The following is a 23637-nucleotide window of genomic DNA, read 5'->3' as shown; positions in this document are numbered from 1 at the left end:
TTCACAGCTGATAAAAGGGAACTCATTCCCATGATCTTTTAAAACATTACCATCGGTCTCTGCGCTGCACGGCACTTGTCCCCTTAAATAATGGAATGTCCGTACCTGAAAAAGAACAAGCTAAGACTATGATGTATAAGTAATGCCCAATGTCTGTAACCCAATGAATAATTGAATATCTTTGCAATTCTTTTTCTTCCTTAAGCCTACCTCTGCAGCTAACTGTTTGATGTTTGTAAATAATAGTCACGCTGTACAGCACCTGGCCGTTAGTCAATCGCAGGGCATACATGTCACATTTAAGATATTTTCATTCCAAATCTGGGGTTATACTATTAAGAACTTGCCATTTGATTTTTACAGTGTACTATGTGTTTTGGGATCAGGATCAGTAAATTTTTTTGTGGAATTACTGTTTGGAATGGGGCAACAACACTCAGCGTTATAGCTGCTTGAGAAAAATTTGTGTTTTGGCATGTAGCATATTATTATATATATTGTCTTTAACTCTTTGGATAAAATGTAGCCACATACAAACAATCCAAACAAGAGCTCCATTAAAATTAGGCCCTTGTAACAATTATAATGTTCAGTTTTTATTAACAAATGCTGGTAACCCTGATGCCCTAATTTACTAAGTGTCGATTAGTCTTGTATAAAGTACCTGAAAGCAATACTTCAAAGAAAATAACTTTGGCTGAAGTACAGGTCACCTTGTAGAATATTGAGTAAAAGTGACTGTCATTTGCTGTACTTAAGTATAAATGTAATTTTCTGACATTAAATGTACTTATTCATAAAGCTTTAAGAGGAGGCTCCCCTGGGTAATCTGTATGCTGTGCAGCAAGTACATTGCTACACCCGGTGCATCGGTGTAGTTTGACGCTCCATGAGCCATTTATGATAATCAAGTTGGTTTCAAGCCACGACAAGCCCGCTGCCTTCTGCATGATGTTGAAAACCACCTCTACGTATCCAATTCTCAGCGTCAGGTCAGCCTTGCAATTTACTAGTCTCCATGAGTTGATGCATTCCTTCTTTTGGGGTTAAGAAATTATTAATTGCAACAACGTACTACGCTGTGCATCTTTTTTCTGCCTATGAGCTGTTGCAACACACCCACACTACACCAGCTTACTCCCACATCTCAGGTTCCTTTTATTAATTCCTATATATTTTTATTTTACTTCCTTTGTGTTGACTGCATGTGTCTTGTATTGGCAAGTAAACTCGCTGTTTTCACAAAAAGCTTAGTCTGTGAGGCTCTGTTTCAAAACTTACAAGAGCCACTGTTCTATGAGTTAACAAACTCTCATATGTCGCGTGCCATGAGAGTAATTATAGAGACTATAAAAAGGTGATTCTCTCGTCATCTAAAAAAAAAAAAAAAAACTGGAGTGTTGTGTCAAGGTTTGCTAACATCGCTTTTAGTTAGAATTCTTCAACAAAATATTTGAGTGAGCGATCGACCATAAGTCGGATGGTGACTTGCTATTTGCTATTTCGTAACCCCCAGTTTCCAGTCCACCAACAGGATTTGTTGAAAACAGCGGTCATCACGCCTTTTCAAATTCCTACGCATGCCATTCAGTCTCAAGGGTTTACCAAACATGTTTCAGCACCTGATAGACACTGACATGCCATTCTTGTTCGTTTATTTAAATTACATTCTTGCGACCAGTGCATACTTGGAGAATTACCTAGCACACTTCTGGCAACTATTTGAGTAGCTAAGTGGGGGTCCAGGTGACCCCCACCCTCATCATTAACCCGGCCAAGTGTGACTTTGGCGGGTCGTCCATTACCTTCATTGGCCACCATGGCACTCCACAAGGGGTTGTACCTGTTCCATTCAAGGTAGAGGGCGTCATCAGTTTCCCATGTTCACGCACTGTAAAGTTCCTGGGCATAGTGAACTTCTAAAGCCGTTTCCTGCCATGTGCAGCCCACCTCATGTACAATGTCTTATGTGGCAAGAGGCCTGTACAGGAGGTGGACTGGTCCTTGATGATGACAGGGGCTTTTGATGGCACTAAACACACTTTGGCTAAGGCTGCTCTGCTAACGCACTCCTCTCAAACTACTTCGGTTGCCCTCAGAACACACTCTTTTGACTACGCAGTGTGACTGGTGTCTGATCACTGGCAACCATGGCCTTTTTTTGCAAAATGCTCCGTGAAAACAACAAACACTGCGGTACCTTTGACATGGAGCTTCTTTTGCTTTCCTCACCGGTCAACAGTCCTGATTTTTGTTGAAGGGCTGGCCAGTCACAGGCTTTGTTGACCATAAGCCGTTGACTTTGCCATGGTCAAGACCTCTAAGCCATAGTTGGGTCGACAACAGTGTAAGCTTTCTGCTGTATCACCATTCAGGCCTACTGGACAGCCCCCACTGTGCGGCAGCTGGAAGATGTGGTGTTTGACATTGTCAGTACTACATTACTGTGTGATTTCGCCACGAACAAAGCACGCTCTATGGGGACTATGACAGGAAAATCTCGGGAGTTAGTTGACATCATGATTAGGAGAAAGGTTGATATATCGTGTGTCCAGGAGACCAGGTGGAAAGGCAGTAAAGCTAGAAGTTTAGGGGCAGGGTTTAAATTATTTTACCATGGTGTAGATGGGAAGAGAAATGGAGTCGGGGTTATTTTAAAAGAAGAGTTGGCTCAGAATGTCTTGGAGGTGAAAAGAGTATCAGATTGAATGATGAGGCTGAAACTTGAAATTGAGGGTGTTATGTATAATGTGATTAGTGGTTATGCCCCACAGGTAAGATGTGACCTAGAGCTGAAAGAGAAATTCTGTAAGGAGCGAGACGGAGTAGTTCTGAGCATCCCAGACAGAGAGAGAGTCGTGATTGGTGCAGATTGTAATGGACATTGAAATAGCAGGTTATGGTGATTAAGGATAGAGCTAGAAATATGTTGACTGGTGCCAGCAGTGTGCTAGATAGATGGAAAGAATACTTCGAGGAGTTGATGAATGAGGAAAATGAGAGAGAAGGAAGAGTAGAAGAGGCAAGTGTGGTGGACCAGGAAGTGGCAATGATTAGTAAGGGGGAAGTTAGAAAGGCATTAAAGAGGATGAAAAATGGGAAGGCAGTTGGTCCTGATGACATTCCTGTGGAGGTATGGAAGCATCTGGGAGAGGTGGGTGTGGAGTTTTTGACCAGCTTGTTCAATAGAATTCTAGCGCGTGAGAAGATGCCCGAAGAATGGCAGAAAAGTGTGCTGGTGCCCATTTTTAAAAACAAGGGTGATGTGCAGAGCTGTGGGAACTATAGAGGAATAAAGTTGATGAGCCACACAATGAAGTTATGGGAAAGAGTAGTGGAGGCTAGACTCAGGACAGAAGTGAGTATTTGCGAGCAACAGGATGGTTTCATGCCTAGAAAGAGTACAACAGATGCAATATTTGCCTTGAGGATGTTGATGGAAAAGTACAGAGAAGGTCAGAAGGAGCTACATTGTGTCTTCGTAGATCTAGAGAAAGCGTATGACAGAGTACCCAGAGAGGAACTGTGGTACTGCGGAAGTCTGGAGTGGCAGAGAAGTATGTTAGAATAATATAGGACATGTACGAGGGCAGTAGAACAGTGGTGAGGTGTGCTGTAGGTGTGACAGACAAATTTAAGGTGGAGGTGGGACTGCATCAGGGATCAGCCCTGAGCCCCTTCCTGTTTGCAGTGGTGATGCTTAGGCTGACAGATAAGGTTAGATGGAATCCCCATGGACCATGATGTTTGCAGATTACATTGTGATCTGCAGTGAAAGCAGGGAGCAGGTGGAGGAACAGTTAGAAAGATGGAGGCATGCACTGGAAAGCAGAGGAATGAAGATTAGCCGAAGTAAGACAGAATATATGTGCATGAATGAGAGGGGTGGTGGGGGAAGAGTGAGGCTACAGGGAGAAGAAATAGCAATCAGAATCAGAATCATATTGCTCCCCTTCAAAGAATGTAGTTTAAAGTTCAGCATCTGTTTAGGAGACTACAGCGTATATTTGTTTTGAAAATACCAAAATTTCCTTGATTAAAGCTTCAAAGTTAATTTTTCAGTTGTTTGAGTAAGTAAGGTTTGGGGAACATTTGGGTTCGTGTTCCATTCAAGTAGAGTGGGGTTTTTTTTTCAGCCAAAAATTGTGCAAATATGTAGTGTGTTATAACCAATAAATTACGGAAATTATTCCTGTTTGTTCGTATTTTTTTCAAAATGAGAATCCATAAAGAATCGAATCATTAAGCAGTATCGAAAATAGAATCGGAATCTGAAAAATCTTATCAATTCCCATCCCTAATGTATTTTCTATAACAACTCGGCGAGCGCAGGAGACAATCTGTCTCGAACACTCACGCACAATGCCTGAAAAGGCAGCTATGATAATCAAATAAAGACAAGGGCTGTTTTTGAGTTTATACTGTACCTGCTCCTATTCTAGAATGGGTTGCCAAGTGTTACTTTTGTCTGATATATACAATATACACGAGGTTAGCCTTTCAGTGGGAGCTTAGCTCAGTAACATGTTTTTAGAGACTCGTGTAAATGTATTTTCATTAGGTTTTCAAAAAATCAAAAAATAAAGCTCTCCTGTGAAAGTGTAAACTATATTCCTTTGAAAGGAAATGTAAGAACATACATTTTTGATATCCATCCATCCATTTTCTGAGCCACTGATCCTCACAAGGGTCGCGGGAGTGCTGGAGACCATCCCAGCTATCATCGGGCAGGAGGAGGGGTACACCCTGAACTGGTTGCCAGCCAATCGCAGGGCACACAATCGAAACGAGGAACCGGAGTCGCTCATATTTAAACAATGCCCAACTACTTATAATGTACATAAGCTACATAACAGGGTGTGGTGGCAGCAACCTTTCCATCAAAGGCAATGTATTTCTATTGAAAATCAATTTCCATTTTACCTTCTTAGACATTCAGACTTAAGGACAATTCAGTCTTCAATTAACCTAACATGTATGTTTATGGAATTGCGGGAGAAACTGGAGTACTCGGAAAGCAAGCAGGCGGAGAATATTCAATCTCCAGATTGGAAGGCTGGAGCCCGGATACAAACCTACAACCTCTGAGCTATGTGGTGGTCTTGCTAACCAGTCATCGACCGTGCCGCTCCTTAAAGATGTACTCTCTTTAATTTAACCTAAAATCATTCAAAACGGTGTTCATGATTTTGGTCCCCCAAAAATGTAACATACATAGTAAACATACTCGGAAAAAACAATCTTTTTTTTTCCATTTGTGTCTTTTGTAGCCTTTTAATTTTGGCTTAACTGAAGCACTCACTGGGAGCCTTGTGCATGATGCAATATGCATGATGCACATTTAATAATTTAGCTAAAGTTGCATAATGTTTGAATGCTGTGTATAAAACACCAAGTGTCATAGCTGGTTAAACTCACAGTCATCATGTTAAAAGATATAACTGTAATGCTTGGTAGTGCAGATGCTGATGGGCAACATGGTGATATGTTCCAGAATTCAGAATTCGCCAATGGCACTGCGGTGTTCGATTGAAAGTCTTTCTTTATTTTCTCAGCAGATAATTTAGAAAAAGAAAATAAATCATGATGTATGACACATACAACAAACACAAACAACAATTTGTACATATCCATTTATCTGATTCTAATCTCAGCATTTTCTTCTGTTTTCACCTACAAATAATTATTTGACGTGATAATGAATTTGGATGTTGGAGAGTTCTACTAATACCTGTGTAATTAAAAAAGCCCCCCAGGGGCAATCCAACAAATATAAGAAGTTGTGTTAATGGGGAACAGAGAGTGAGCATGTTTGCTTTTGTCATATCATGTGCTGCTATGAAACAAACTTGATTCACCATGTCATAAAAATACTATCCAATTCGGTTTTCGGCCTTGCCGCTTACATGCAGTGATTTCTCCAGATTCTCTGAACCTTTTGTTGATATTATGGACCGTAGATGATGAAATCCCTCAATTCCTTGCAATTGTACGTTGAGGGACATTGTCCTTAAACTGTTCACAAAGAGGTGAACCTCGCCCCATCTTTGCTTGTGAATGACTGAGCAATTCCGGGAAGCTCCTTTTATACCTAATCATGGGCCCCACCTGTTCCCAATTAGCCTGTTCTGTCATGAACGGAACAGAGGATAGGACCCAAAAATGCACGACTCCAAAACAAATGGACAGTTTCCAAAAAGAGAGGTTTAATAGACTGGCATAGGTCGGTACACAGGCAGGCAATCCAAGAAAGGCAACAGTATCCAAAAACATGAGGCAAAGAGGCAAGGTCGATAATCGGAACAGGGTCAAGTCTTACTGTGAGTCTGTGACAAGGAATGCTGGAACGCGACGACAAGGTACAACGAACTGGAATGAGACACGAGGTTAAATACAATAGGTAATTAGGGTGAACGAGGCACAGGTGGTGAAGATGCTCACAGGAGCAGGTGTGTGTGAAACAGGGAGGGGAAGACAAAACCCGGAACACACACACACACACACACACACTGCAGCGTCTCACCAAGGTTAATGCCGCTGGAACTGTGGACTCTGGGGCTGTGGTATTGGCAGGGGTCGCAACTCCGCAGAAGGACGTTGATGAGAGGGCTTGTTGGCAGCACATACCTGGCAAGCATTGACATAATCGATAACATCCCTCCTAACATTAGGCCACCAAAAGCGCTGTTCGACCACTGATTGAGTCTTGGCAATGCCTGGGTGACATACAGTTCGGTTCGTGTGAGCCCAGTGGATGACTCTTCCCCTTAAGGTCGGAACCACATAAAGCCTGTTTTCAGGGCAATCTTCAGGGCTAGGAGTGTTTTTCAGAGCCCCTTTAACCGCAGTTTCAATGTCCCAAACAAAAGCGGAAATGAAACATGACTTGGGCAAAATAGTCTTAGGGTCGGACAAAGAATTCTCTTCGGAGAAAATACGTGACAAAGCATCTGGCTTACCATTTTTAGAACCAGGTCGGTAGGATAGCGTGAAATTAAATCTAGTAAAGAACAGAGCCCATCTAGCCTGCCTCCCATTTAATCTTTTAGCAGTCTTAATATACTCAAGGTTCTTGTGATCTGTCCATACTAAAAACGGAGTCTTTGCCCCCTCTAGCCAGTGCCTCCACTCCATCAAAGCCACCTTGACCTTCACGGTCACCAATGTCATAATTTTTCTCAGCTGGGGTCAGTTTTTTGGAGAGAAAAGCACAAGGATGTAATTTATCATCCTTGAGAGATTTCTGGGAGAGCACCGCTCCTATTCCGGCATCAGACGCATCGACTTCTACCACAAACTGCTGTTGGAGATCTGGCAAAGTAAGGATGGGAGCGGAGGTAAAGCTCGACTTAAGTTTTTGAAACGCTGCCTGACAAAGCGGGTTCCATGCAAAAGGTTTGTGTGGCGAGGTAAGATCATGCAAAGGAGAGGCTACAGAACTGAAATTTCTGATGAATTTTCTGTAGAAGTTTGCGAACCCTAAGAACCTTTGTACATCTTTGCGTGACGTGGGAGTAGGCCAATTAATTACTGCATCGACTTTGCAAGGGTCCATTTTGACTTCACCTTGAGCCAGGACAAAACCCAGAAAAGAAACTAACGCCTTGTGGAACTCACATTTCTCAGCCTTAACATATAGTTGATTCTGCAGTAACTGCTGCAAAACAGAGCAGACATGAATAATGTGAGTCTCCTCATCCGGGGAGAAAATCTAAATGTCATCCAAATAAACAAAAACATAAACATTCAAGATGTCACGCAGGACATCATTGACAAGGTTCTGGAAAACAGCTGGAGCGTTAGTAAGCCCAAAAGGTATTACCAAATATTCATAATGTCCCGTTGGTGTGTTGAATGCTGTTTTCCATTCATCCCCCTCCCTTATCCTGACTAGATGATATGCATTTCTTAAGTCCAGTTTGGTGAAAACCTTGGCTCCCTCCTGGAACTCAAAGGCGGTGGAGATGAGAGGAAAAGGGTACCTGTTTTTTACCGTGATCTTGTTGAGACCCCGGTAATCGATACAGGGTCACAGAGTTTTGTCTTTCTTGTCCACAAAGAAAAATCCTGCTCCCGCAGGGGGTGAAGATGGGCGAATGATCCCAGCTGCCAGTGATTCTTCCACATACTCCTTCATGGCCTTGTGTTCCGGCCCTGAAAGAGAGAACAACCTCCCTCGTGGGGGTGTGGTTCCAGGCAGCAAGTCAACAGCACAGTCATAAGGTCTGTGGGGTGGAAGGGACTTGGCTTTGGTCTTGGAAAAAACATCTTTAATGTCATGGTAACAGGTGGGCACTTGAGACAAGTCAGGTTCAGAGTCAATAAATACAGGTGTATGAATTTCTTGATCAGGAGAGCATAGTGTCACTTTAGGAAGAACCCACGTAGGGTCTTCCTTAATGAAATTCAGACTCACCTCTCCCATGCCCTTGTTACCGGCACCGGCAACTTTGACGTGACAGTTGCTCACGGAATGACCCAACTGACCGCAGTAGAAGCACCGCCCTTCCCTCAGCCGGCGTTGACGTTCCTCAGGGGAGAGACGGAACCTGCCCAGTTGCATGGGTTCATCCGTGGGGACGCTAGCCAGTGGGTTGAGACCGGAAACAGGGGATCTGCCTTGATTTGGCTGGTCACCGAGGCTCATCCTCCAAGTGCGCGGTGACGCAGCCCTCCGCCGATCTCCATCCAGCTTGCGATCCAAAAGCCTCTTGTCGATTTTTACGGCGAGAGCGATGAGAGTGTCCAAGTCGGTCGGCAGGTCTAGCGGGACCAAATGATCCTTGACGGCGGGGGATAGTCCTTGAAAAAAGGCATCGAGTAGCGCCCGATTATTCCAATGACTCTCAGGTGCTAGAATGCGAAACTCAATCGCGTAATCTGACACCCTGCGCTTCCCTTGTTGTAAGGTGACAAGGGAGCGAGCTGCCTCACGATCAGGAGTGGAGAATTGAAAAATTTGCTCCATAGTCTTTACGAAAAAAGCCCATGAATGACACGCGGCGGAATTGCGGCTCCATTCAGCAGTAGCCCACGCCTCCGCACGACCAGTCAGGTGGGAAATGACGAAAGCAATTTTTGCCCGCTCGGTGGGGAAGGCAGCTGCCTGCAGCTCAAAGTGGAGTTCGCACTGCGTGATGAACGGCTTAATGTTCCCAGAATTTCCAGAGAACCTCTCCGGTCGAGAGAGCTGTGGGCAGACAGCAGCAGAGGTGGCAGGTGGCTGCATGTTGACTGCTTCACATGGAAATACCGTGGCGGTATTGGGTGTGGTGCCAACTGGTTCCTTCTCTTGAATAATTTTCATAAGAAGTTCAAACTGCGAGGCCACCTGTCTCATCATATTGTCCTGATGCCTTGACAGTCCCTCTAGATGAAGGTGGAGGGCAGCAATCTGCTCATCCTGCTTCGAGAGGCGTTGACCCTGCGCTTGAAGGGCTTTGCGCACCGGGTCTGAGTCTGCTGGGTCCATGTTATGGCCAGTTCGTTCTGTCATGAACGGAACAGAGGATAGGACCCAAAAATGCACGACTCCAAAACAAATGGACACTTTCCAAAGAGAGAGGTTTAATAGACGGGCATAGGTCGGTACACAGGCAGGCAATCCAAGAAAGGCAACAGTATCCAAAAACATGAGGCAAAGAGGCAAGGTCGATAATCGGAACAGGGTCAAGTCTTACTGTGAGTCTGTGACAAGGAATGCTGGAACACGACGACAAGGTACAACGAACTGGCAACGAGAGGGAATGAGACACGAGGTTAAATACAATAGGTAATTAGGGTGAACGAGGCACAGGTGGGGAAGATGCTCACAGGAGCAGGTGTGTGTGAAACAGGGAGGGGAAGACAAAACCCGGAACACACACACACACACATGATATGTTCACCTGTGGGATGTTCCAGACAGGTGTTTGATGAGCATTCCTCAACTTTCTCAGTCTTTTTTGCCACCTGTCCCAGCTTTTTTGGAACGTGTTGCAGCCATAAAATTCCAAGTTAATGATTATTTGCTAAAAACAATCAAGTTTATCAGTTTGAACATTAACATGTCTTTGTAGTATATTCAATTAAATATAGGTTGAACAGTATTTGCAAATCATTGTATTCTGTTTTTATTTATGTTTAACACACTGTCCCAACTTCATTGGAATTGGGGTTGTAACATCCGATTCTTAATCCATAATGTTTAATATGACGTTGGTACACCCTCTGTCGTTATAACATCATAAAATCTTCTGGAAAGGCTTTCCACAAGGTTTAGGAGTGTGTTTATGGGAATTTATGAACATTTTTTCAGAAGCACATTTGTGAATTTACACTGATGCTGGACGAGACAGCCTGGCTCTCAGTCTGCGCTCTAATTAATCCAAAAGTGTTCTATAGGGTTGAGGTCAGGATTGTGCAGGCCAGTCAAGTTCATCCACATCAAACTCTGTCATCCATGTCTTTATGAACCTTGATTTGTGCATTGATGCACAGTCATGTTGTACCAGGAAGGGGCCATTTCCAAATGATTCCCACAAAGTTGGAAATGTCCAAAATATTAGTCCCTGAGCTCCAGTGAAAGGAACTCTGAATGCTTCAGCATACGAAGAGATTTTAGATAGTCAAACAGTTTGGGGATTGCCCCTTCCTTCGGCGAAAATTGTGAAAATATAGTTTTTATTTGTTTGAAGAGCTCCAGTGACCTACATAGTTTACATAGAGCTTCACAAGCTGAATAAAAGCTTAGAATATGCCCTTTAAAATGATGCCAAACATAATATTACAAAACACGGAAAACAGGATATGCACCCGTGTCTGCATGGGTTTTCTCCAGGTACTCTGGTTTCCTCCCACATCCTAAAGACATGCATAGTACGTTCATCGAAAAGTTGAAATTTGCCCGTAGGTGTGAATTTGAGTGTGAATGGTTGTTTGTTTATATGTGCCCTGCGATTGGCGGGTGTACCCCGCCTCTCGCCCAGAGATAGCTGGGATAGGCTCCAGGCACGCCCGCGGCCCTAGTGAGGAGAAGCGGAATGGAAGATGAATGAATGAATTGTGCTACAGTATATAAATACGCTTAATTTTTAATTCACTTGGGGCCATATTTTCCCGTGTGCGTAAGTCTAAAAAGTTGCGGAGCTACACACTTTTCTAGCTACGCACGCTTTTCTGACTGTGGATGATTTTCTGGCTGTATGCGCTTTTCTAGTTGTGTGCACTTTTCTGGCTGTGCGCATTCTCCCGTCCATCATCTGTCCATTTTCCATACAGCTTATCCCCACTAACGTTGCAGGTGTGCTTGAGCCTATCCCAGCAGATTATGGGTGAGAGGCGGCATACACCCTGAACTGGTCGCCACCCAATCACAGAGATCTCTCAATTTACCACCTGTAAATATACCACAAACCAAGATTCCAAACTAGTGTTGCACCAAGTACTGATACCAGTACTGTACCGAGCAAGTCAAAAATAGCACAGTATCATTTTTCTTTGTACTGTTAGTTAGTAGTAGTAAAAAAACAAACAACAAAAAAAAAACTTTTGCAACAGTGTTCAAGTCATAGCGTGTTTTAAAGGCCAGTAACCAAAAACCGACAGTCAGCCAATGACTGCCTGTGTGTGTGCGCGTGACTGTGTGGGAGCCGGGAGAATTAAATGGCTTCAAACTGCTGACTAGCTCCTGCCTCTTCCAGACACGTTAGCACGCGTTAGTGTTAGCCACCAGGACGTAACCTCAGAGTCCGCAGATCACAAGGCTATGTGAGCACCGTCAGTGTTACATGCAGTGGATTCTCCTGTGCTATTAGGGAAACTCTGCATTCGATGCACACGAGAGTCAGTGTAACCAGCAGGAGATCGATTGCATGGAACGTCTTGGCACGGGTGTCCGCCGCTTGGAAGTCAGGCTACACTCGTTGTCGGAGACCATGCCGGAATTCAGCGAGTTCGAGAAGAATAAAAACTCACCCGAATGCAAAATGAAAACCACTTATTATTCAAGTGGAGAAAAAAAAGTCCACTTTTTGAGTGTCGTGGCTTCGTACGCAATGAATAACAGCACTGGCCACTGACTGGGTGCATAATATATTGTTTACAATGGGAGAAATGAAATGTATTCAAACACAATAATACTGCGCACTAAAAGCTTGAATAAAAAGCTTGTATACTTGAAATACACAGTATTAGTAAATATGTATCTTCTTCTTTTCCTTTGGGCTTGTCTCATTAGGGGTCGCCACAGCGCGTCATCCTTTTCCATGCAAGCCTATCTCCTGCATCCTCCTCTCGAACACCAACCGCCCTCATGTCTTCCCTCACTACATCTATCAACATTCTCTTTGCTCTTCCTCGAGGTATCTTGCCTGGCAGCTCCATCCTCATCATCCTTCTACCAATATACTCACTATCTCTCCTCTGGATGTGTCCAAACCATCGAAGTCTGCTCTCACTTTGTCTCCAAAACATCTGATGAGCTCATTTCTAATCCTATCCAACGTGGTCACACCGAGAGAGAACCTCAACACGTTCATTTCCGCCACCTCCAGCTCTGCTTCTCGCGGTCTCTTCAGTGCCACTGTCTATAGTATTAGTAAATACAGTCCCCCTCAAAAAGTATTGGAACGGCAAGGTCAATTTCTTTGTTTTTGTTGTATAGACATTTGGGTTTCAGATCAAAAGATGAATATGTGGCATACATCCATCCATTTACTGAGCCGCTTAGCTTCACAAGGGTCGCGGGAATGCTGGAGCCTATCCCAGCTATCATTGGGAAGGAGGTGGGGTACACACTAACTGGTCGCCAGCCAATCGCAGGGCACATATAAACAAACAACCATTCGCACTCACATTCACACCGAGGGGCAATTTAGAGTCGTCAATTAACCTACCATGCATGTTTTTGGGATGTAGGAGGAAACTGGAGAACATGCAAACTCCACACAGGCAGGGCCAGGGATTGAACGCTGGTCCTCAGAATTGTGAGGCAGACGCTCTAACCAGTCGTCCACCGTGCCGCCGAATATGAGACAATAATTCAGAATTCCAGCTTTTATATATTTTATGGACTGATGAGACCAAGATTAACTTCTACCAAAGTGATGGGAAGGCCAAAGTATGGAAAAACAAAGGACCTGCTTATGGTCCAAAACACCTAAGCTCATCTGTGAAGCATGGTGGAGGTAATGTCATGGCTTGGGCTTGCATGGCTGCTTCTGGAATGGGCTCACTAGTCTTTACTGATGATATAACTCATGACGGTTGCAGTAGAATGAATTCTGAAGTGTACAAAACCATTTTGTCTGGCAATTTACAGAAAAATGCATCCAAACTAATCGGGAGAAGACAATGACCCAAAACACACTGCCAACACAACAAAGGACTCCATCAGGGGGGAAAGTGGAAGCTCTCAGACTGGCCAAGGCCGGACCTTATCCAATAAAGCATGCTTTTTACCTCCTGAAGCGGAGACTGAAGGGAGAAACCACCAGAAACAAACAAGAACGGAAAGAAGCTGCAGTAAAGGCTTGGAAAAGCATTTCAAATGAAGAATGCAACAGTCTGGTGAAGTCAGTGGGTCACAGGCTTGATGCAGTTTTTGCAAGTAAGGGTTATGCCAATAAATGTTATTCACTTTAAATGAATTGAATAATACTGTGAGGATAAACGGCTCAGAAAATGGATGGATGGATGGAATATAATAATGAAATTAAGTAATGTCTGTTCCAATACGTTTGCTCACTTGAAAAGTGGGTGGCTTCAAACAAAAGGTGCTCTGTCCTGAGTTAACACATCTAGATGTAAATACCATGAAATAAATGTTGGAATTCTGAACTTTTGATCTGAAACCCAAATGTCTTCAGTACACAGCAAAAACAAAGGAATTGACCTTGCCGTTCGAATATTTTTGGAGGGGAATGTATGTAGAAATAATTAATATAATCATGGATAAAATATTAGACTGCTTGTTTCCACTTGGCAGCCGTGGCCCAATGGTTAAGATCATCGCCTGCCACCGTGGCGGACCTAGATTCAAGACCCCGACCGGACCATCCGCCAACATCCCCCGGACTCACTGCCGTGGTGTCCTTGAGCAAGAAACTGATACCCCGAAATGCTCCCCGGGCGCTTCAGCTGCCCTCTGCTCCAGTGTGTTCCCCTAACATGTGTATGCGTTCACTGTGATGGGTACAATTACGTTTTTAAGCAGGTAAAATTCCTTCAGTGGCACCAGTGATTATAATAAACAAGAAATTGAAGAAACAAGGGTGCACTAATACGTATGCCCGGCACAGTGGACGACTGGTTATCACATCTGACTCACAGTTCTGGGGACCGGGGTTCAAATCCCCGCCTGGCCTGTGTGGAGTTTGCATGTTCTCCCCGTGCCTGCGTGGGTTTTCTCCGGGCACTCCGGTTTCCTCTCAAAAACATCCCAAAAACATGCGCGGTAGGTTGATTGAAGACTGTAAATTGCCCGCAGGTGTGAATGTGAGTGCGAATGGTTGTTTGTTTCTATGTGCCCTGCGATTGGCTGGCGAACGGTTCAGGGTGTACCCCGCCTCCTGCCCGAAGATAGCTGGGATAGGGTCCAGCAGCCCGCGACCCTCGTGAGGATAAGCGGTAAAGAAAATGGATGGATGGATATATATATCCAAAGATCTTTTTTTTGTGTGTGAATTGCTTATTGTTGTGTTGGTAATGATTGTAAAAAAAGGTTAGTAAGGGACACACCTCTTTCTCAGTCAATACAGTGTGTGCGTGTGTGTACATTTGATGGTACAACATAAACACAGATATTGAAAATTATATTACAGTTGTCCCATTTATGGTAATGAAAAAAGTGTCCACCAGTGGCTCCTCCGTGCAGCTGCATATTCCTCGAAGAATGCATTGACAATTAAATGTAAGTAATGGAAGAAGCCGAGCCAATCAACTAAGATACTGTACATAATTAGTCAGATTATATCTCAGGATATGAGATGGATGGGCGATGAGATATTACACATCTGCTTTTTTTCCCCTGGAAGTCTATATTTAAACCTGCCATGTTTAATTCATCATGAGCGTCCATCCTCTCAAGTTGGCTCTTTATCTGAGATGATACAGTACCAAGGCCATAAGAAAGTAAAATGTCAAGGCCTTATAGATGGGATATTCCACAAGGCAAAAACAGTCAGTGCGTCTCACCAGCATGTGTAAGCAGAAAAACTATAAAACCATCACACAACTCTTGATCGTTCAGATATACAGTAGCATTTCCTGTAGGAGTGAATGGGAATGGTTACCATTCCCTCGACGTCAGCCCTGTGATTGACTGGCAGTCTATCAAGGACAGAACTCACTCCTCACCGTATGTCAGCCAGGACATGTCACGGGATAAGTGGTATGAATAATATTTTTTTATGGATAAATGGATGAAAATTTCAACCTTTAAATCTCCCAGTACTGTAAATCATGTCTTCAAGTCTCCCCACGATCTATCATGCTGTGTTTTCAACTTGGGACGATGAGACTATTATTAGCAAAACAAATGCCAAAAGTAATATATAACAGTAAATGCCTAAATAGTCTTATGTATGTGACAAATGCACAACTATTTATGTCTGCTGGGACACGGTAAAGCAAATAAGCGCAGTTTATGTCACAGACTGGGGAGTCTCGTAATTAATTGGAGCCACCAGAGCTTGCAATTCCCAATTAACCCAGAAGAATCAGACCGCAAGATCTGCAGTCTCACAATAATGCTTTGCACAAAAAGTGCCTAGTTTGCTTCTACTAATCCTTGGATTGGAAACAAATGCACAGTTATTTTGATTTGGTAAACGAAAAAAATATGCATATAGTTTACGACCGCTAATGTGCTAAAAGGTAGATAAATTGGGATTAATAGGTGTCACATGGAGTTAATTCAGAAAATAATGTACTCGAAACTCCACCACCTCAGGGGGGATTACTCCCTTAGACCTGGTACACACATAAAGATAATCGTTCTGCTTTTGTCTCGATTTTGCCCCTTCCCAACCAAAGATGCCAAATGCCAGACTATTTTATGTGTCATAAAATTATGCTATAGAATTATCCTGTAGTCTAAGGTGAAGCGGAACGAAATGTAGCCAATCAAAGAAGCGCCCTGACGAAGGAAAAAGGAAGCGTCTGTAAATAAAAACATGTCTTACATAATATCGTTTTTTGTACAAAAGTGGGTTCCCCAAATGGCAAGTAGTATATTCCAAAGCAAGACTTTTTGACGACATCATCATTCTGTAACAGGTCCCTTCGGAGACACACAGGAAACATCGGCACAACATATCTGGCAGTGTTTGTTCTTCATTTTTGTTAGCGCACATGTGATCACGTCAGATTTCTGCCTTGGAGGACTAAATCGTCGGTGGAACAAAATCTTTTGGTGTGTGGTGTTCTGTGTTGAGATTGTCAGCGCACACCACACACAGTATGACCAAAACTATTTAATGAATGATTTTTTGTTTTATCTTTATGTGTGGTGTCTGTAACAGAAAAATGTGTGTACCAGGGCTAAAGGCCATATTCTCCGCTTTATATACATCTTTTTTTTTTTTTAAACGCACCTGGCTAGCACATCTTTCAGCTACACGCATTCTCTTGTCCATACTTCTGACACCCCTATTGTGTGTAACCTGCAAATTTGTGTGTAACCACTAAAGAAGCATGACTCAATGACGTCTGAGGCAGGCTGTAAATCACGGAGCACACAATTTTCCTGAGATGACTACAGGACACTTTAAATGTGAAAAAAACTTTATGTTCCAGATGTGTTGTTGAGGGATGTGCACACTACGAACGTGGCGTAATGTGGTGAGCGTAGCTGAGCATTATTGGCCAGGCGTGTCCCGCAATAGCAGCTCGAATCAACAGTCACCGAGCCATTGCCCGGTAGTTAACTGAATAAAAATGTTTAATATTATGTTTCACCTTCACGGGGTGCTAGACTTACTACTGGCTCTGGAGTGCAGAAGAGGAAAAGTGCTTCTAACACCGGTTAACCATGCCGTTAGCCGCAGATTACCACTACTGCACGTGTGTCAAGAACAGAAAGGCAGACAAGACAGCGGGAGGCGAGGCAGTTTTGAGAGAAAAAAAAAGCTTAAAAAAAATAAACGATGGCATCAATGATTAAATCAATTGTTGACGATTTTGATCATCAACATAATTGTGGCTAGTCGACTCATCTTGAGAGCCCTAACGTTCAGAAATGCAACTTTACAATTTGTTGAAGGTTTATTAACAGAGGCCATACTTACTGCAGATACCATGTAAAGACAAGGTTTGATATCTTTTTTTGTATATCTGGACCTCCCAGTAATTCCTGAGTCACCCATTAGGTATTTTAGTGATACCAATACCGATTTGAGGGATCCCAGACTGACCAGCAGCAGTGTATTTACTTATTATTGTCAGTATCAAGGCTCAAATTAAGTGGTCTCACATCGCAGTTTGCAAGTTAAAATTAGCATTTTGCGGCTCAAAAAACCTTTTTACCTTCCTCCATTTTACCAAGGAGACGGCCACGGAGACGGACGCACACAGGGGGGTATGTGAGACAACGCGCTTATGTCACCAATGCGTGGGGAGTAGAATGCGAAAGTGAAATCTATTCGGTTGAAGGAGCAGGAACACAGCGGGATGATGTAACGCGACGCCAAATTGAGAAGAGAAAAAAAGATAATGGTGAAAGGAAAAATGGTGAAAGTGTGGAACAATTTCATAATGAAAAGCAAGGCGACCATCCGTTCTTTGTAACATGGACCTTTCTCTCCGCCCAGTATGACGCCGCGTATGACGCCGCCCAGTATGACGAAGGTGAAATTAATACAGCGCTAATCACTGAGATTAACGTTACTCTTCCTTACTAACTTAACATTAGCCCGTTGGAGCGTCTCTGTTAATTATATGTAACGTCAAATGTGTGGCTTTGTTTATTACAAAGCTGAAAAGTACAGTGCGCAACCATTTAGCAACCATAACGTTACTTACAGATGCTTTTGCTCTGTGTAGTCACTGTGTGACAAATGGCCAGTATAGTATACTACCATTTGATGATCTGTAACTGGTAAAACTTTGAGTCAAGTATGTGAAAAATGTGGCAAATGTGGCCAGAGAGGAATAAGAGAATCACGTATCCAAATAGAGGAGGGAACAACATGGAATTGACCACCTACAACAACTTTTTAACAATGTTTTTAGGACACGTGATGAACTGTTCCAACAATTCCAAATAACAGGCGGAAATACAATAAATGAAAAGCAGCAATTAAAAAAAGAATACCAACACTCCAGAGCACCCTCGAACTGTTTGTCAAGCAAATAGTGAAGCTTTTCCCGCAAAGTGAAAGAAATCTCTCCAAAGTTTATAAATTAATTTCATGTACTAAATCAATGCACTTACCAATCACCAAATGGGAAGAAGACCATTCCATGTCCGCTGACCGTAGCTACTGCATAAAGATTTGTAACAATACGTTTAGAATGACAAAAAAAAACAAATCTACATCTTATACAAAAGTGCTCCATAGAACACACTTTACTCAGTACATTATGCATAAAATGGGCTTCTCTCCATCTAATGTATGCGTGCAATGCACCAAAAATACCCCAGACACCGATTTTCATGTTATATGGGAATGCACACCAATTCAATGGTTTTGGTCTAGTTTTTACACAAAAACTCTCTTACATTTTGAATTTCAGGATTCCACTTTCCCCAAGATTGTGCATACTTGGCGACTTCAGCATAATCGAACTCCCTAATATTCACAATCATTACTTGTCGCGTTAGCTACCGCTAAGAAAACAATTCTATTAAACTGGAAAAACAAACAAGCTATTAACATCAATCAGTGGCTAAATCTCATGATAGAATATATTGCGTTAGAAAAAATATCAGCAGAATGAAAAAATCAATTACATATATATGTAGATAGCTGGTCACCTTTCCTCAACATGCTAAATGTAGACTCTTGCTTCCCTTGCCTGGGGAGGGTGCCATTTGACAATAACAAGACTATCTTCTTCTAAGTGTGAAACTTTGGAATTTTGTATTGTATTGTTGAGGTTGTTGTTGTTGTTTTATTATTATTATATTTATGTATTTATTTTTCTTTTCGCACCCATTTTGGATCGGTTTGCATGGTGAGAGGACTTCTTCTCTTGTCCCTGTGTTTGCGGTTCCGGCGTCTGTGGGGGCGGGAATTTCTTCACTCCTTCCCAATCTCGGGGGTGGAGGGGAACCACTGGGGTGACCTCCCGGAGAGTATTATTGTTGCGATGGTGACTCGCCCATGCTCCGTGGGCGCTGGAGCGGTGCCAACTGGCGCCCACCTGCGTCTCCCGTTCTGGCTGCTGGTGGGGTCAGTGGGCCCCTCTGTCGCTCCTCGGGCCTGCTTCCTCCTCTTCTCTCCATTGCTTGCGTCCCGTTGCGGTCGGCTCTTCCTCTTTCCGTGTGGGAGCCGGGTGGGGCCTGCGTTGGGGTTTATATCACTGCCTGGTTTGGGGGCAAGTGGGGGTCCACCTCCCACACTCGGGGGCGGGTAGTGGGTGCTGGCGGAAATGTGTGTGTGGGGGTGCGGTTCTGGGTGGGGCAGCCCTCTTCGTCGGTGGTTGTCCGGCCTGATGGGCCCGACCTGCAGGAGCCATGCCTCTTAATCACTCACTTAGCAAATGCTCACACCACTCACTGTGTGTCATTGGGTCCCTGCGACCCCCCCCCACCAGGTGGCCAGTTGTTGGTGTGCCTCGGTTGGGTCCCTCGGTGTGAGACGTGTCCCATCCACCGGCCTGCTCTCGGGTGGACCCCTGGGCTCGATGCCGCCCCTCGTTTGATGGGGGGGGGGGGGGGGGTTCTCAGCCTCCGCGGTGCGGGCAGAGCAATTACAGGACACATCTGTCAGTCTTTGTGCATGTAAAATTCACTTGCACGTGTCCGCAGGCACACAACCCTGTGACTCTTTCCCTTGGTGTGGGGCCACTCACTTATTGCGACAAATGAATATGAATATGTGAATTGCTTGTATATCCCCTCACTCATACTCTCATTCTATAGAATTTTATAATTTACATAGTCAACCCCACCCCACTTCAGTTGTACAGCCGGGTTCACGACCCTTGTCCTGCATGCTTCTTCTCCTGTCCTTGTCCAGTTCTGGCTTGTCCTGTCCTTCCCTCACAGGATGTAGCACTACAGCCCCATGCAACACTCATATTTAATGTTTCATTGTTGTCGATAATGTAATGACTTACCTTTCTCATCCTGTTTACAATTAGTGATTTGTCTTTTGTCTTCGTTTCTCTCTCCCCTCTAGAAATGTTGTTCTGTTCGACTCTGATACTCATAAACTTCAATTATAATGCAAAGAAACCACAGCGTAAGCTTAAAAACTCCAATGTGACACAGTAAAACTGTTAAGGAATAAAAGGGATACAGATCCTCCATTCTCCTTGACCTAACAGCCAAACAGGACAAAAAAAATAAAAAATAGAGGAGGGTCAGATGAAGGAAATATTTGTTTTCTCTCCAGGTTTCGTCATTTTAGTTTTAACAAATTGAACACTTCCAAAACTTGTAGTAGTACAAGGAATATTTGTCTTATTCCTCGTCAGCTAGACTAAAATGCTACGATATAAAAATGCTAAATTCTTATCTGCTTAAGTGAAGACGCACAAAGGCTGTTAATGTTTTTTTTTGTTGTTTTTTTGGTGAAAGCTCTTATTTTCTCTTTTGTAATCATAATTGCTGTTGAACCGAGCAAAAATATAGTGTATCCAAATATCCGATTGTTTGATATAATTTTCAGTAGGATACTCGAGTACTAAAATATTCGTGAGCTCCAGCCCTACATTCATCTCCACCGTTATATTGTCATATTTTTAGTGTTTCATAAAAAAAAAAAAAAACTTGCTTCAGGTATCTGTGCGATTAACCTGCAAAAAATTGCTCCACACATTTAGAAACTTGCTCCTCAAATGAAGAAATGATTAGCAAAACTGCTCCTCAAAGAAAAAAAAAATTTCAAACCTTGAGTATTATTATTTTTAAAATTATTTTTGTGTTTATTAGGGTTTTCTCCGGGTACTCCGGTTTCTTCCCACATCCCAAAAACATGCGTGGTAGGTTAATTGAAGACACTAAATTGCCCGTAGGTGTGAATGTGACTGCGAATGGTTGTTTGTTTCTATGTGCCCTGCGATTGGCTGGCGACCAGTTCAGGGTGTACCCCGCCTCTCGCCCGAAGATTGCTGGGATAGGCTCCAGCACGCCAGCAACCCTAGTGAGGATAACCGGTACAGAAAATGGATGGATAGTATTTAATGTTGTAGCTATTAATGTCATTTGAGTAATTTGTAGTTATTATATGCAAATATTTTCTCAGGTTTGGTTCATTAGATTTGAATATCCATCCAATTTTGAATGCACAAGATAAAAAGCCACGGGACTATCATCAATATAATATTCTGGAAAAATATAATCTCAATTCAACAACTTCTTATTTTACTCTGATGCATTCCTGAGCTTTAAAATTATTCATAATCTTGCACCACCCCCTCTGCTTTGTCTATCCTGGGAATGGCAGTGTCAGGATGACCAAAGCACCAAACGAGAGGCAACTGGGCACCACCGTTCAGGAAGACTTCCTTTCGTCAATATCCTTTCTCTGTTAAAGCTGTGGAAAAGTGGACCGCTATCCCTGCACATATCAGAGAGAAAAAACAACCTCAAATTGGCTAAATTTAGGTCAAAATGGTAATCACCAAAGATTGCCTTGTATTTATTTCAATTCTCAAAACATGAATTATTTTATTTATCATGCAGCTATGCTGTGATTTATTACACTTAGTGTGCTGATTTTATTCAATATCTCACAATGATGGACTTTTATATACGGTGATGTTTTTATATTGTGTCATTCTTGTGCTGTGTTGTTTGTTTTTGTCTCCCTGCCTAAGGACAAAAGATGAAAATTATCTTTTAGCTAACTCTGGTCCAATTTATTTTAATTGTGCAATGTCCCTGTAAAAATAAATTAAAATAAACACACACGTAATTTCAGATATATACAAAATACACAGTGCAACTTATAAAGTACAGCATGTTTCTGTAAGGTGTTTCAAACTCTTGTTCTATGTGCCCACCTTTTAACTTTGAGCATATGCCCCCCACATGCCCCTCCAAGGACATCATTCAGCATTAGCCCTCACACTTACTCTTCAAATGCTCACATATACACTACTGAAAGACTCTCATACACAATACTGAAATGTGTTTGCTCAACTGTCATAAAGACTCTTGCAAAGCTCTCATACGCACAACTAAATGTCTTGTTCTCATAAACACCACTTCAACACACTTATACGTTCGAACACACTCACTTGTCGACATACTCACGCGTGCATGTCAAACATGCTCACACACACGTCAAACGCACTCACGCACGCATGTCAAACGCACTGACACGCATGCCAATCGTGCTCACGAGCACATGTCAAAAGAATTTTGAATTGAACTACCTAACTAAATTAAGCTTTACACCATTTGCATGTGAGTATGTTTAAATTGCACGCATGAGCGTGTTTGACATGCATGTGTGAGTGTTTGAGTAGTGTTTATGAAAGCATTTGAACAGGAACTGCTACAACTAATCCTGAATTAGGGACCTAATGGCTGCTCATACAAAGGTCTCTGCACACCCCTGCATAGATTCACCGTAGATTTAGAGAAATTCTAAATTGAAACTTGCGTATTCAATTATTGTTTTTGAAAATCAATCAGAACAGTACAGAGTGTTGTATAATCATTCCACCCTGGAAAAAAAATATTTTAAATCATTAAAAGACCAAAATTACTATGACATTCATGGCCATTATGAGTGTTTGTAAATTTCTGCATACTACATTTATGCAATTATTTAACCAATTAAATTTCAAGTCTGACTTGTTAAATTAGTTTGTACAACAGAGTAGCTCAAATATGATCATACAGTATCAATGTGATTCTGACTAAGATCACTTCCAGCTCAATCCCCAAAAGCCTAAAAAAAAAAAAAAATCTCGCTTTCCTCATTGGCCAGGAGTTTATTTCATCCAATCCATCCATAAACCAACCTGCAAAGCTGTTTTTTACTGGTTGCCTCATCGCACAACATTAGTTGTCCCTTTCTAGCCTAAGGTCAGCTCAGGGAATGAGATGGCGTTGTGAAGATAGTGGGAAAACGTCACTTGGGAATGAAATATTGATGGAAGGCCTTGCCTCTTTCTCCTGCCCTGAGGCATGCTGTTACACTTATGCAGTTCATGGGCAATAGGGGAAAAGTCAGGGCAGCGTCGAAAGAGACAGACAGTGACCACCGCAGGAATGCCACAATCCTGTCCATCCTCTCCCTCTGAGGTATCATCTTTCTCCTCACTCGAAGCAAATCATAATCAGATTCCCTTTATATGGTTTATTTTCAGCCAAGACCATCAGGCTCAACATATGATCCCCTTCTGGCAAATAAGGGACATACCCAATGTAAAGAAGAAACAGTAAAATAAATCCAAACAGCGGAGTTTGGATGTTAGTGAGTCTCAATTAAAATGTGGGGAGACATAACAGAGAGATGGACCATAGTTCTTTAACAG

General features: G+C 42.8%; 1 protein-coding gene across 1 annotated transcript in view; it reads right to left on the bottom strand.

Moving 5' to 3' along the window:
* LOC133486611 (inactive dipeptidyl peptidase 10-like) overlaps positions 1-23637 on the bottom strand; it is a 166509-nt gene that overhangs the window by 61043 nt on the left and 81829 nt on the right. The gene's annotated exons all lie outside the window — the stretch shown is intronic.

Source organism: Phyllopteryx taeniolatus, chromosome 12 (genome assembly GCF_024500385.1).
Source record: "Phyllopteryx taeniolatus isolate TA_2022b chromosome 12, UOR_Ptae_1.2, whole genome shotgun sequence".
Classification (NCBI taxonomy): domain Eukaryota; kingdom Metazoa; phylum Chordata; class Actinopteri; order Syngnathiformes; family Syngnathidae; genus Phyllopteryx; species Phyllopteryx taeniolatus.
Note: the sequence above shows the minus strand (reverse complement) of the source record. Positions and strands in the feature narration are given on the sequence as shown.